The 12,360-nt window shown below is 47.3% G+C and overlaps 1 protein-coding gene across 1 annotated transcript in view; it reads right to left on the bottom strand.

Annotated features, from left to right (window-relative positions):
• The window catches only part of LOC132401017 (CSC1-like protein 1), a 121,591-nt gene extending 117,499 nt beyond the window's left edge, over positions 1-4,092 (bottom strand). Inside the window, exon 1 of the mRNA XM_059982734.1 lies at positions 3,894-4,092. The gene's annotated coding sequence lies outside the window, so the exon portion shown is untranslated. The remainder of the gene's footprint in view (positions 1-3,893) is intronic.
• Positions 4,093-12,360: the final 8,268 nt, after the last annotated feature.

Below are 12,360 nucleotides of genomic sequence, written 5' to 3'. Positions count from 1 at the left end.
AACCAGGAGGTGGGAGAGGGGTGAAGTAAAGAGCTGGGAAATCGACAGGTGAAAGAGATAAAGGGCTGGAGAAGGGGGAATCTGATACAGAAGGCCATGGAAGAAAGGGATGGGGTGGAGCACCAGAGGGAGGTGATGGACGGGTAAGGAGATGAGGTGAGAGAGGAGAGGGAAGGTGAGGGAATGGGGAATGGAGAAGGAGTGTGGTAGCAGTTACCAGAAGTTCGGGAAATCAATGCTCACACCATCAGGTTGGAGGTTACCCAGACAGAATATAAGGTGTCGCTCCTCTAACCTGATTGTGGGCTCATCGCAGCAGTAGAGGACTGACATGTCGGAATGGGAATGAGAAGTAGAATTAAAATGGGTGGCCACCAGGAGATCTCACTTTTTCTGGTGGAGCCATCTCCCAATCTACATCAGGTCTCACCGAAATACAGGAGGCCACACCTGGAGTATCTGATACGGTAGATGACCCCAACAGACTCACAGGTGAAGTGTCACCTCACCTGGAAGGGCTGTTTGGGGTCTTGAATGGTGGTGAGGGAGGAGGCGCAGGGGCAGGTGTAGCACTTGTTCCACTTGCAAGGGTAAATGCCAGGAGGGAGATTAGTGAGAAGGGATAAATGGACAAGGGAGTCACTTAGGAAGTGATCCCTGTGGAAAACAGTGGGGGGAGGGAAAGATGTGCTTGGTAGTGGGATCCCTTTGGAGAAAGCAGAAGTTACGGAGAATCATGTGCAGGATGCAGAGGTAGGTGGGGAGGTAAGTGAGGACAAGAGGAGCCCTATCCCCAGTGTGGTGGCAGGAGGATGGGGTGAGGGCGGACATGTGCAAAATGGAAGAGATGCAGATGAGGGCAGTGTTGATGGTGGAGGAAGCGCAGCCCCTTTCTTTGAAGAGATGAATCTCCTTAGCTCTGGAATGAAAAGCCTCATCCTGAGAGCAGATGCAGTGGAGACAGAGGAATTGAGAGAAGGGGATGCCATTTTTACTAGTGACAGGGTGGGAAGAGGTATAGTCCAGGTAGCTGAGAAAATCTGTGGGTTTATATAAGTTACCAGTAGATAAGCTGTCTCCAGAGACAGAGACGGAGGGATTGAGAAAGGGAAGAGAGGTGTCGGAAATGGACCAGGTAAATTTGAGGGTAGAGTAAAAATTGGGAAGAAAAGTTGATGAAGTCGTGTAGGAAGCAGCACCAATGCAGTCGTCGATGTGGCGTAGGAAAAGCTGGGCAGTGATGCAGTGTTTACTTGGAACATCAACTGTTCCACATAGCCGACAAAAAGGCAGGCATAGCCGGGACCCACGCAAGTGCCCGTGGCTGCACCTTTTGTTTAAAGGAGGTGGGAGGAGCCGAGGGAGAAATCATTGAGAGTGAGGACCCGTTCCACCAGACGGAGGAGTGGTGCTGGAAATGATCAGGTGCCTGCTGAGGGCAATCCAAGTCTTGGAGACAAGTAGAGGGCAAATCACCACTGCCTGGCAGACCATGAGGTTTCTGCCCAGTGCCGGGATGCTGAAACAAACACCTAATTCGAGCCTTTGCAGTAGAGTACGGGGTGGACCAAGGAAATGTCAACATCGTGTAAATGCAAGATACACATCGGCACGAGTGTGGTGTGAAACTTACTGACAGCAGCATCACCGCATCATAGCGTCAGATAAACAGCACCCACAAGAAAATCATGAATTACACAAAATTTCAACAAGGAAGAATGCAATTAAAGCAGAAAGAGCCACTGTTAGTTTAAAGTGGACAAAATGATGGATAGTGTTGCCAAACTACTGGTTACAGTTGTAAGGGTTGGCTAAGGAATCAAATGTTTGAAGGGAAGCAGCTGTTTCTGAACCTAATGTCTTGGATTATCAGGCTTCTGAACCTCCGGCCTAATGATAGCCACAGAAACATGACATGGCCCAGATGGTGGGGACCTTTGATGATGGAGATAGTCTTCCTAAGGCAATGCCTCCTGCAGAAACTACTCATGGTGTGCCCATGATGTGTTGGTTGAGTTCACTATTCTCTGCAGTTTCCTGTGCTCCTACACATTCAAATTGCAACTCCAGGTCATGCTGCAACCAGTCAGGATACTGAAAACAGCACATCTGTAGAAGTTTAAGAATGCTTGGTGGCAAGATTCATAGATGTGATATGAGGAATTGCATTGCTTTACCGGATCCCGTGACCGCTCAGAGAGGGAGGAAGGGAACGTTCAGGGTGGTACTGCGAACTTCAAGGCCATGCATCAGGAGCACACGGTGGTCCTGCGTAAGTAACAGAAGGAGCATGCCTCCTCAAAGCTGCCCACCTTCCTTCTGCCCCACCCATGGAAGAGTCTGCGCTTCCACCTCGGCCTCATCATCTTAAGGGAAGGAATTGAGGAATCATACAGCTCGGAAAAAGTCCATTAGGCCAACTCATCCATGCTAACCAGTGAGCATCCTTCCACATTAACCCCACATCCAGCATTCAGTCCATCCCCCTTCAATGCCTACGTGGTCCAGACACCCCTTCAAGGCTATCAGCTTCAACCTCACTCTCTATACTGTACTCCAGGTACTTGCTACGCTCCAGCTGAAACCATTCTCACTGATATGCCATCTAAAATTACTTCCCCTTACACTATGTCCTCTAATCTTCCTCTGATATGGGGTAGAGCTTCCAGCAGTCCATATCCCTCACAATTTTATATTCTCCAAACATGTTCCTCTTAACCTCCTCTGCGCCAGAGGGTATAGACCCAGCCTCTCCAGTCTCTCCTCAGCTCTATCCCAGTCAACATCCTGGTGAATCTCCTCCTCCTCCTCTCCAGTCCTGTCACATCCTTGATGTGGTGTGATGACCAGGACTACAGCCATTACTCCAGCTGAGTTCCAGGAAGTTGAAGCATAACCAACCTCTCCCTATAATCCATGCTTTCGAAGACAGTCTGCAAAGGGGATGGATACACAAAAATGGCCCGTTTCTGCAAAGCTTTAGCCAGCTGTTAACCCTCAGCAACGTGGCATGAGGTGCTACTGCCCCACAGCTCCTACTACACCAAATGGACGTCCTGACCTCCTTGTGCAGAGTACACCTGTGACTGTGTGCCCCCGGTTCCTGGCCACATCCCAGGGACCATCGGTTAACTGCGCTGCTGTACATTATCCAGAGTGAAGACACAAGAAACTCCAAATGCTAGAATCTGCTGCAGAAATAAAAACTGCTGGAATAACTCAGTGGATGAAACGACCTCGGTGTAGGAAAACTAACTGTCAGTGTTTCAGATCAGGACTAACAAAAGTACTGGGTTGTACTGGGTTGTACTGATAGAAAACTGTCAGGGAGAACAGGTTACCGTGGACATTTAGAGCGGCGAATGGGATAGCTGCGTGACCGCCACAGATTTGACGGTCCAAATGGCCTCCTATTGCCTAAACACTAAATATTTGTAAGGCCGTTATCAGAACGGTTTATGCAAGCTCATTGCGGCAGTTTCGTGAATTAAAACTTCAAAAAAAACACTTCATTTTCTGCCGAGTTGGTCTGAGTCCTCCCTCGTTAACCAAGGATTTCTAGGAAATGGAGAACCATAGAGAAGTTTGTTAAGCGCACGGGACCTTAAAGCGCAGTAAACAAAGTTAAAGGGGCGATTGGAGAAAGTCCCTCCCTCTATGCCCAGGCAGCCCCTTCTCCTCTCCCCAACTCCAGGAGTTCCGGGCCGAGGAAACTTTCACCCAGAAGTTCGCGTCGCAGGCGTGGGAGCTCGCACGAGTCACGGTGCTCATGCAGGAGCAACCCTCCGCAGCCCGGCTGACGTGGCGGTAACCCTTCGCGATGCACCACACACTGTCCCCAAACCCACTCGGCCCGGATGTCCTGGTACCGCTCGCCGGGGTAAATGACTCACCCGACACGGCTCCTCGCTCCCTCGGCGGCCGACCTCGCAACTTCTCCCTCTTGCTCACCTCCCTCCAGCCAAGGCAAACATTTCATCCGATCATGCGCGCTTTCCTTGTCTAACCTTACCCTCCACCCACACTCACAAGTCAGCGAGCGGTGTGGAACAGGATCTCGCTGTAAACACAAACTGCTGACTCCCCGCCAGCACTGCGCCTGCGCAGGCGCCAGCAGCTGAGGAGTCTCTCCGACTGCAGAATCTGTCGACACACAGCGGGTTGGGTAGCACCTGTGGAGGGAGGCAGATAAACAAGAGGAGCTTCTTCCACTAGAAGTGATAGAGGCAGGCTCGATTTTGTTATTTTAAAAAATGGTATAGGTATATGGACAGGAAAGGAATAGAGGGTTATGGGCTGAGTGCAGTTAGGTGGGACTTGGTGAGAGTTAGCGTTCAGTACGGACTAGAAGGGCCGAGATGGCCTGTTTCCGTGCTGTAATTGTTATGTGGTATGATCCTTGTTTCCTGATCCTTAAGTAGGCTTCCTCCTTGTTGAAGTACTGAATTCCATATAAACCACACCCTCTGCTCTACTATCAGCAGTTTGTTTTGTCACTTCCTCAAAGTATTCAATCAGGCTCATGAGGCATAGGTTACAAAGCCACACTGACTATCTGAAATCAAACTATGCTTTTCCAAATGTCAGGATTCCTGTCTCTAAAAATCTTTTCCAATGGTTTGCCACCACTGTTGCAAGATTCACTGGTCTGTAATTTCCAGGATTATTCAAATTACCTTTCTTGAATAAAGGAAAAACATTTGGCACCCTCCAATCTTTTAGTACTACTCCCATGGCCAGTGATCACTGCCAATGTTACAGAAACCTCTTCCCGTACTTCCAGTAATAACCTGGGGTAATGATCTGGATGATGGGGTGGTAAATTGGATTAGTAAGTATGCGGATGATACTAAGGTAGGAGGTGTTGTGGATAATGAGGTGGGTTTTCAAAGCTTGCAGGGAGATTTATGCCGGTTAGAGGAATGGGCTGAACGTTGGCAGATGGAGTTTAATCCTGAGAAGTGTGAGGTTCTACATTTTGGCAGGAATAATCCAAATAGAACATACAGGGTAAATGGTAGGGCATTGAGGAATGCAGAGGAACAGAGAGATCTAGGAATAAAAGTGCATAGTTCCCTGAAGGTGGAGTCTCATGTAGATAGGGTGGTGAAGAAGGCTTTTGGAACACTGGCCTTTATAAATCAAAGCATTGAGTACAGAAGTTGGGATGTAATGTTAAAATTGTACAAGGCATTGGTAAGGCCAAATTTGGAATATTGTGTACAGTTCTGGTCACCGAATTATAGAAAAGATATCAATAAATTAGAGCGAGTGCAGAGACGATTTACTAGGATGTTACCTGGGTTTCAGCACTTAAGTTACAGAGAAAGGTTGAACAAGTTAGGTCTCTATTCATTGGAGCGTAGAAGGTTGAGGGGGGATTTGATCGAGGTATTTAAAATTTTGAGAGGGATAGATAGAGTTGACGTGAATAGGCTGTTTCCATTGAGAGTAGGGGAGATTCAAACGAGAGGACATGATTTGAGAGTTAGGGGGCAGAAGTTTAAGGGAAACACGAGGTGGTATTTCTTTACTCAGAGAGTGATAGCTGTGTGGAATGAGCTTCCTGTAGAAGTAGTAGAGGCCAGTTCAGTTGTGTCATTTAAGGTAGAATTGGATAGGTATATGGACAGGAAAGGAGTGGAGGGTTATGGGCTGAGAGCGGGTAGGTGGGACTAGGTGAGATTAAGAGTTCGGCATGGACTAGGAGGGCCGAGATGGCCTGTTTCTGTGCTGTGATTGTTATATGGTTATATGGTATATCCCATACGGCCCCAAAGACTTATCCATCCTACTGGTTTTCAAAGTTGCTTCATACCTTCTTTCTTAACATCGACACGTTCACCTGTTACACTGCGTTAAGCATATCAGACTGCTTTATACTGAACTCACATTCAAGGCCCCTCTCACTGTGGCAAGAACTCATTAAGGACCTCTCCTACCTCCTCTGACTCCACACACACATTTTCTTCATCTCTGATCAGTCCTACCCTCACTCCAGTCAGACTTCTGTTCTTCACCTACATGTAGAATGCCTTGGGGTTTTCCCTAATCCTACTCAACAAGACCTTCTCATGTCCTCTTTAACGTTCAAAGTTTTCTCCCCCCACTTCTGAAGGGAAAACAAACCTTGTTCCTCTTTCCACAGAGCAACAAAGTTGAGCATCAACTGAGTGTTGGGGAGGTAAAGGAATTAGTAATGGATTATTAATGTCCTATGTAATGAGGTTCAGTGAAAAATCTTGGTTTTGCATTCCTTCCATACAGATCATTTCAAAAAGAAGTGCAGACAGCTGGCATAAGAAGACAGAACAGCAACAGAAAGCAGAATAAAATGTTACACCAAGTCCATTCTTGGCTACCTGTAACTCTCTAGAGAACTGTATGTTCCTTGTTTCCTAATCCTAAGTAAGCTTCTTCCTTCCTCTTCTTGCACGGAAGAGAGCTGGCAAAAAGAAACTATCGACATTCAGAATGATGAAGAAGCAAAACTACTTTTCAAAACTGTCGGCTTTTGTGGTATGTGGCTACACTGTCATATGAAATTCCTTGGTCTTTTGCACCTTCCGCTGATAACAATCAGGATGGTCGTTTTCATCTTTGGCACAGAGAACTCGACGCCCGTTTTTTCCGAAAACTAGCTAAAATATGGACTCATCTGACCACAGCACACGGTTCCACAGTCTTTCAGTCCATCTGAAATGAGCTTGGGCCCAGAGAACTCACCGGCATTTCTGCATAGAGTTGATGTATGGCTTCCTCCTTGCGTAATAGTTTCAAGTTGCATTTCTGGATGCAGCGACAGACTGTGTTAAGAAACAATGGTTTTCCGAAGTACTCCCAAGCCCGGGTGGCTATAATTGTCACAGTAGCATGACGGTTTCTTAGGCAGTGCCGCCTGAGGGCTCGAAGATCATGCGCATTCAACAGTGGTTTCTGACCTTGCCCTTTACGCACTGAGATGTCTCTGAATTCTCTGAATCTTTTCACATTATGTACTGTAGATGTTGAAAGACCTAAAATCTCCACAATCTTGCATTGGAAAATGTTCCTTTTGAACTGACTAACAATTCTCTCACGAATTTTGGCACAAAGGGGTGAGCCATGACCCATCCTTGCTTGCAAAGACTGAGCCTTTGATGGACGCTACTTTTATACCCAGTCATGATACCTCACCTGCTACCAATTAGCCTACTTAATGTGGAGTCTTCCAAACTGGTGTTACTTGAATATTCTGTGCACTTTTCAATCTTATTTTAACTCTGTCCCAACTTTTGTTAAGTGTGTTGCAGCCATCAAATTCTAAATTTGTGTATATTTACAAAATGCAATTAAGTTGGTCAGTAAAACTATTGAAAATCTTTTCTTTGTACTTTTGTCAGTTAAATAAGGGTTCACGTGAATTAACATATCACAGATTTTTATTCTTATTGCATTTTAGAAAATATCCCAACTTTTCTGGAAATGGGGTTTGTAGTTACTTTTCCCAAGCAGTAAGGCTGATCAAAACCAACACCCACTAACCCATCCCTCCCCACCCCAAATCATCACTATCTTATCAGTTCCAGGCAGTCACTTTATGTACAGACACTCCTGTGCCTAGTGTCACTCTACAAACATGCAATCTATGTATATAAGCTATGTATATTTATTTATATAGTGTTTTTTATTACGTTATTGAGGTTTTTTTTAGCTGCATTGGATCCAAAAGTAACAATTATTTTGTTCTCTTTTATACTTGTGTAGAAAAGTGTTGGCGCGTGGCCTAGTGGGCAAAGCATTAGACTAGTAACCTGAAGGTCACTGGTTCGAGCCTCAGCTGTGTTTGTGTCCTTGAGCAAGGCACTTAACAACACATTGCTCTGCGACGTCACCGGTCTAAAGCTGCATGGGTCCTAGTGCCCTTCCCTTGGACAACATTGGTGGCGTGGAGAGGGGAAAGCCTGCAGCTTGGGCAACTGCCGGTCTCCCACACAACCCTGCTCAGACCTGCGCCCTGGAAACTCCAGGCGCAGATCCATGGTCTCTTGAGACTGACGGATGCCACCAATACTTGTGTATTGGAAATGACATTAAGCAATCTTGATTTTGTCCTTGAACTCTTTTACACAGAGTCCTGACTGATGAAGGCCGCTGGGCCAGAAACCTCCCTCACCTCTCTGTCTACCTGTGTCCCTACTTTCGGAAAACCATGTCCATGTCTGTCTGCTCTCCATGGCCCAAGCACAGAGATCAGAGTACTCTGTAAGTCCTGCCCTGGTTTAACTTCTCAAAGTGCAACCCACAAGTTAAATTCCATCTGCCATTCCCAGTGGATCCAGATCCTGTTGTAATCTCAACAAACTGCAACACAAATGTTGGATGAGGATGGAGAGGAGAGGTGGGAGGGGACAGTAAGAGATAAGCTAGGATACAATGTGGAGGGCAGGAGGAAGGGTGTGAAGAGTAGGGAGTGCTGGCTGAGGAGTAGGTAATGGGTAGGGGAGGGTGATGAGAGAACAGAATGCCAATGAGGAAGGGGAGATTTAGGAAAGCGGGGAAAGTGAGGGGGTGGCGGGAGGAACAACACACACAAAATACTGGAGGAACTTGGCAGGCCAGGCAGCATCTATGGGAAAAAGTACAGAAGCTGATAAGGTATGATGGGGGATGGGAGGCAAGGAGGGGGGGAGAACGGGAAGGTGAGGGGTGTGAGGGTAAAGGAAGGATGGTGAAGGAGGGCCTCAGGTGGTTGAAAGCTCTCCCAGCTGGGAGGTAACAATTCCCCCACTGGTACTTTGCCACTTTGAGGGGAGACACCCTGTGACTCACAATGGCCTCCCTGTTTGAGGGAGTCGTTCAAGGCCTCTGCTCAACAGGGAGCACCAGCTGCTATTACACTCCTTCTCCAGTGAGGGGCGTGCATCTGCCCAGGACAGCCTGCAGCCTAGTCTCCCTCAGTGCGTATTGAGTTTAGACAAGGAAATCTCAATTGACGGCCTTTTCAATAAAATGTGGATTGTTCAGTGATGATATCGGCTCTGGTCCCACAGCCGGCATCAATTCTCATGCACAGGATTGATTAGATTTCATCCTCCCTCCTGATCAACCCTATCACCTTAATCAGCTGTTAATGTGGCAACTTGAAACCATGTGTAGGGGGTAGGGAATTCCTGGAGAAAGCTTCCCATCACAGATTTTGTGGAGTCATAGAGCCATACAGCCCAGATACAGACCCTTTGACGCTCCGAGCCCATGCTATCCACATTGCCCACCCAGCTTGTCCCAATGTCCTGCATTTACTCCACATCCCATTAAACCCTCTCAATAAGATGTATTGAGGAGAGCATCATAGTTGTACTGTGGAGATATTACAGTTGTAGTACATAGGAAATAGGTGCAGGAGTAGGCCATTCAGCCCTTCGAGCCTGCACCGCCATTCAATATGATCATGGCTGATCATCCAACTCAGAACCCTGTACCTGCTTTCTCTCCATACCCCCTGATCCCTTTAGCCACAGGGGCCATATCTAACTTCCTCTTAAATGTAGCCAATGAGCCGGCCTCAACTGTTTCCTGTGGCAGAGAATTCCACAGATTCACCACTCTCTGTGTGAAGAAGTTTTTCCTCATCTCGGTCCTAAAAGGCTTCCCCTTTATCCTTAATTGTGGAACCATGTGTATCATGCAAACCTTATGGTTGTACCGTGGAGACATTATGGTTGTACCGTGGAGACATTACGGTTGTACCGTGGAGACATTACGGTTGTACCATGGAGACATTACGGTTGTGCCGTGGGACATTACTGTTGTGCTGTGGAGACATTACGGTTGTGCCGTGGAACATTACGGTTGTGCTGTGGGACATTACTGTTGTGCTGTGGGACATTACTGTTGTGCTGTGGAGACATTACGGTTGTACTGTGGAGACATTACGGTTGTGCTGTGGAGACATTACGGTTGTACTGTGGAGACATTACGGTTGTGCCGTGGGACATTACTGTTGTGCTGTGGAGACATTACGGTTGTGCCGTGGAACATTACGGTTGTGCTGTGGAGACATTACGGTTGTGCTGTGGAGACATTACTGTTGTGCTGTGGAGACATTACGGTTGTATTGTGGAGACATTACGGTTGTATTGTGGAGACATTACGGTTGTGCTGTGGAGACATTACGGTTGTGCTGTGGAGACATTACGGTTCTGCTGTGGAGACATTACGGTTGTACTGTGGAGACATTACGGTTGTACCGTGGAGACATTATGGTTGTGCTGTGGAGACATTACGGTTGTACCATGGAGACATAACGGCTGTACTGTGGAGACATTACGGTTGTACCGTGGAGACATTACGGTTGTGCCGTGGAAACATTACGGTTGTGCTGTGGAGACATTACGGTTGTGCCGTGGGACATTACGGTTGTGCTGTGGAGACATTACGGTTGTGCCGTGGAACATTACGGTTGTGCTGTGGAGACATTACGGTTGTGCTGTGGAGACATTACGGTTGTGCTGTGGGACATTACTGTTGTGCTGTGGAGACATTACGGTTGTACTGTGGAGACATTACGGTTGTGCTGTGGAGACATTACGGTTGTGCTGTGGAGACATTACAGTTGTGCTGTGGGACATTACTGTTGTACTGTGGAGACATTACGGCTGTACTGTGGAGACATTACGGTTGTGCAGTGGAGACATTACGGTTGTACTGTGGAGACATTACGGTTGTGCTGTGGAGTCATTACGGTTGTACCGTGGAGGCATTATGGTTGTACCATGGAGACATTACGGTTGTACCATGGAGACATTATGGTTGTACCGTGGAGACATTACGGTTGTACCGTGGAGACATTACGGTTGTGCAGTGGAGACATTACGGTTGTGCTGTGGAGACATTATGGTTGTGCTGTGGAGACATTACGGTTGTGCTGTGGGACATTATGGCTGTACCGTGGAGACATTACGGTTGTGCTGTGGAGACATTACAGTTGTACCATGGAGACATTATGGTTGTGCTGTGGAGTCATTACAGTTGTACTGTGGAGGCATTATGGTTGTACCGTGGAGACATTACGGTTGTGCTGTGGAGTCATTACAGTTGTACTGTGGAGGCATTATGGTTGTACCGTGGAGACATTACGGTTGTACCATGGAGACATTACGGTTGTGCTGTGGGACATTACGGTTGTACCGTGGAGACATTATGGTTGTACCGTGCAGACATTACGGTTGTACCATAGAGACATTATGGTTGTACCGTGGAGACATTACGGTTGTGCTGTGGGACATTACGGTTGTACCGTGCAGACATTACGGTTGTACCGTGGAGACATTACGGTTGTATCGTGGAGACATTACGGTTGTGCTGTGGGACATTAGGGTTGTGCTGTGGAGACATTACGGTTGTGCCGTGGAGACATTACGGTTGTACTGTGGAGACATTACGGTTGTACTGTGGAGACATTACGGTTGTGCTGTGGAGACATTACGGTTGTGCTGTGGAGACATTACGGTTGTGCTGTGCAGACATTACGGTTGTACCGTGGAGACACTTAAGGTTCATTCCACGCACCCGCCACCCTCTATGTGAAAAGGTCACCCCTCTGGTCCTTTTAAATTTTTTCCCCTCTGACTCTAAATGTATAAATGCCCCTCTGCCCTGGCGTTGAATTACTATTTACCTCATCCATGTGTCTCACAATTGTAAACGTCCCACTTCATTCTCCCTCATTCTGAGGAATTAGATACCTAGTCTAGCCCGGCAACACCCTTACATCCTGAGAGTGCAGGAAGAGGATGGAGAGAAAATTTTGTTAGGAGGGTGTTGAGATAGGCCTGGAGTCCGGGTGACAAAGGCAGGGAAGGAGAGCGGCTTGTGTTGCACAGGTGACCAGCGACCATGACAGAGATGGACAAAGTCTTTCCAAGGTCACAGAAATTAGACGGTCCCCCATGACAGACACTGTCTGTTCACACAGAAGTGTGGAAGTCTCTCAAACTCATTAACCCTCCCTTTGTTGTCTTGATGAGCTCTGGTCTCAGAGTTTAAGTTCACAACAGACTGTACTCAGATTCAGCCTTTCTGTGGTTAAGTATTTCCAGTGTCTGTGCTAAAGTTCAGCTCCCACTTGTGACCCTTCCCATCTCTGTGGACGCCCCCAGCTCCAGATCTCCAAAGCCTCTACCTTCCTCCAAACATAACTCCCTCAAGTCTCTCTGTGACTGATTCCAGTGCCCTCAGTTGCCGAGCCTGAAACTTCAGGATTTTCCCCTGAACCTCTCCACATCCCTCTCCCCAAGTCTTTCATCATGATTAGCTCCCTACAAAAGCTGATGTTATCTTATAGTCAGAGCACAAAAAGCATGCCATTTGGCCAGCCAT

Source organism: Hypanus sabinus, chromosome 10 (assembly GCF_030144855.1).
Source record: "Hypanus sabinus isolate sHypSab1 chromosome 10, sHypSab1.hap1, whole genome shotgun sequence".
Classification (NCBI taxonomy): domain Eukaryota; kingdom Metazoa; phylum Chordata; class Chondrichthyes; order Myliobatiformes; family Dasyatidae; genus Hypanus; species Hypanus sabinus.
Note: the sequence above shows the minus strand (reverse complement) of the source record. Positions and strands in the feature narration are given on the sequence as shown.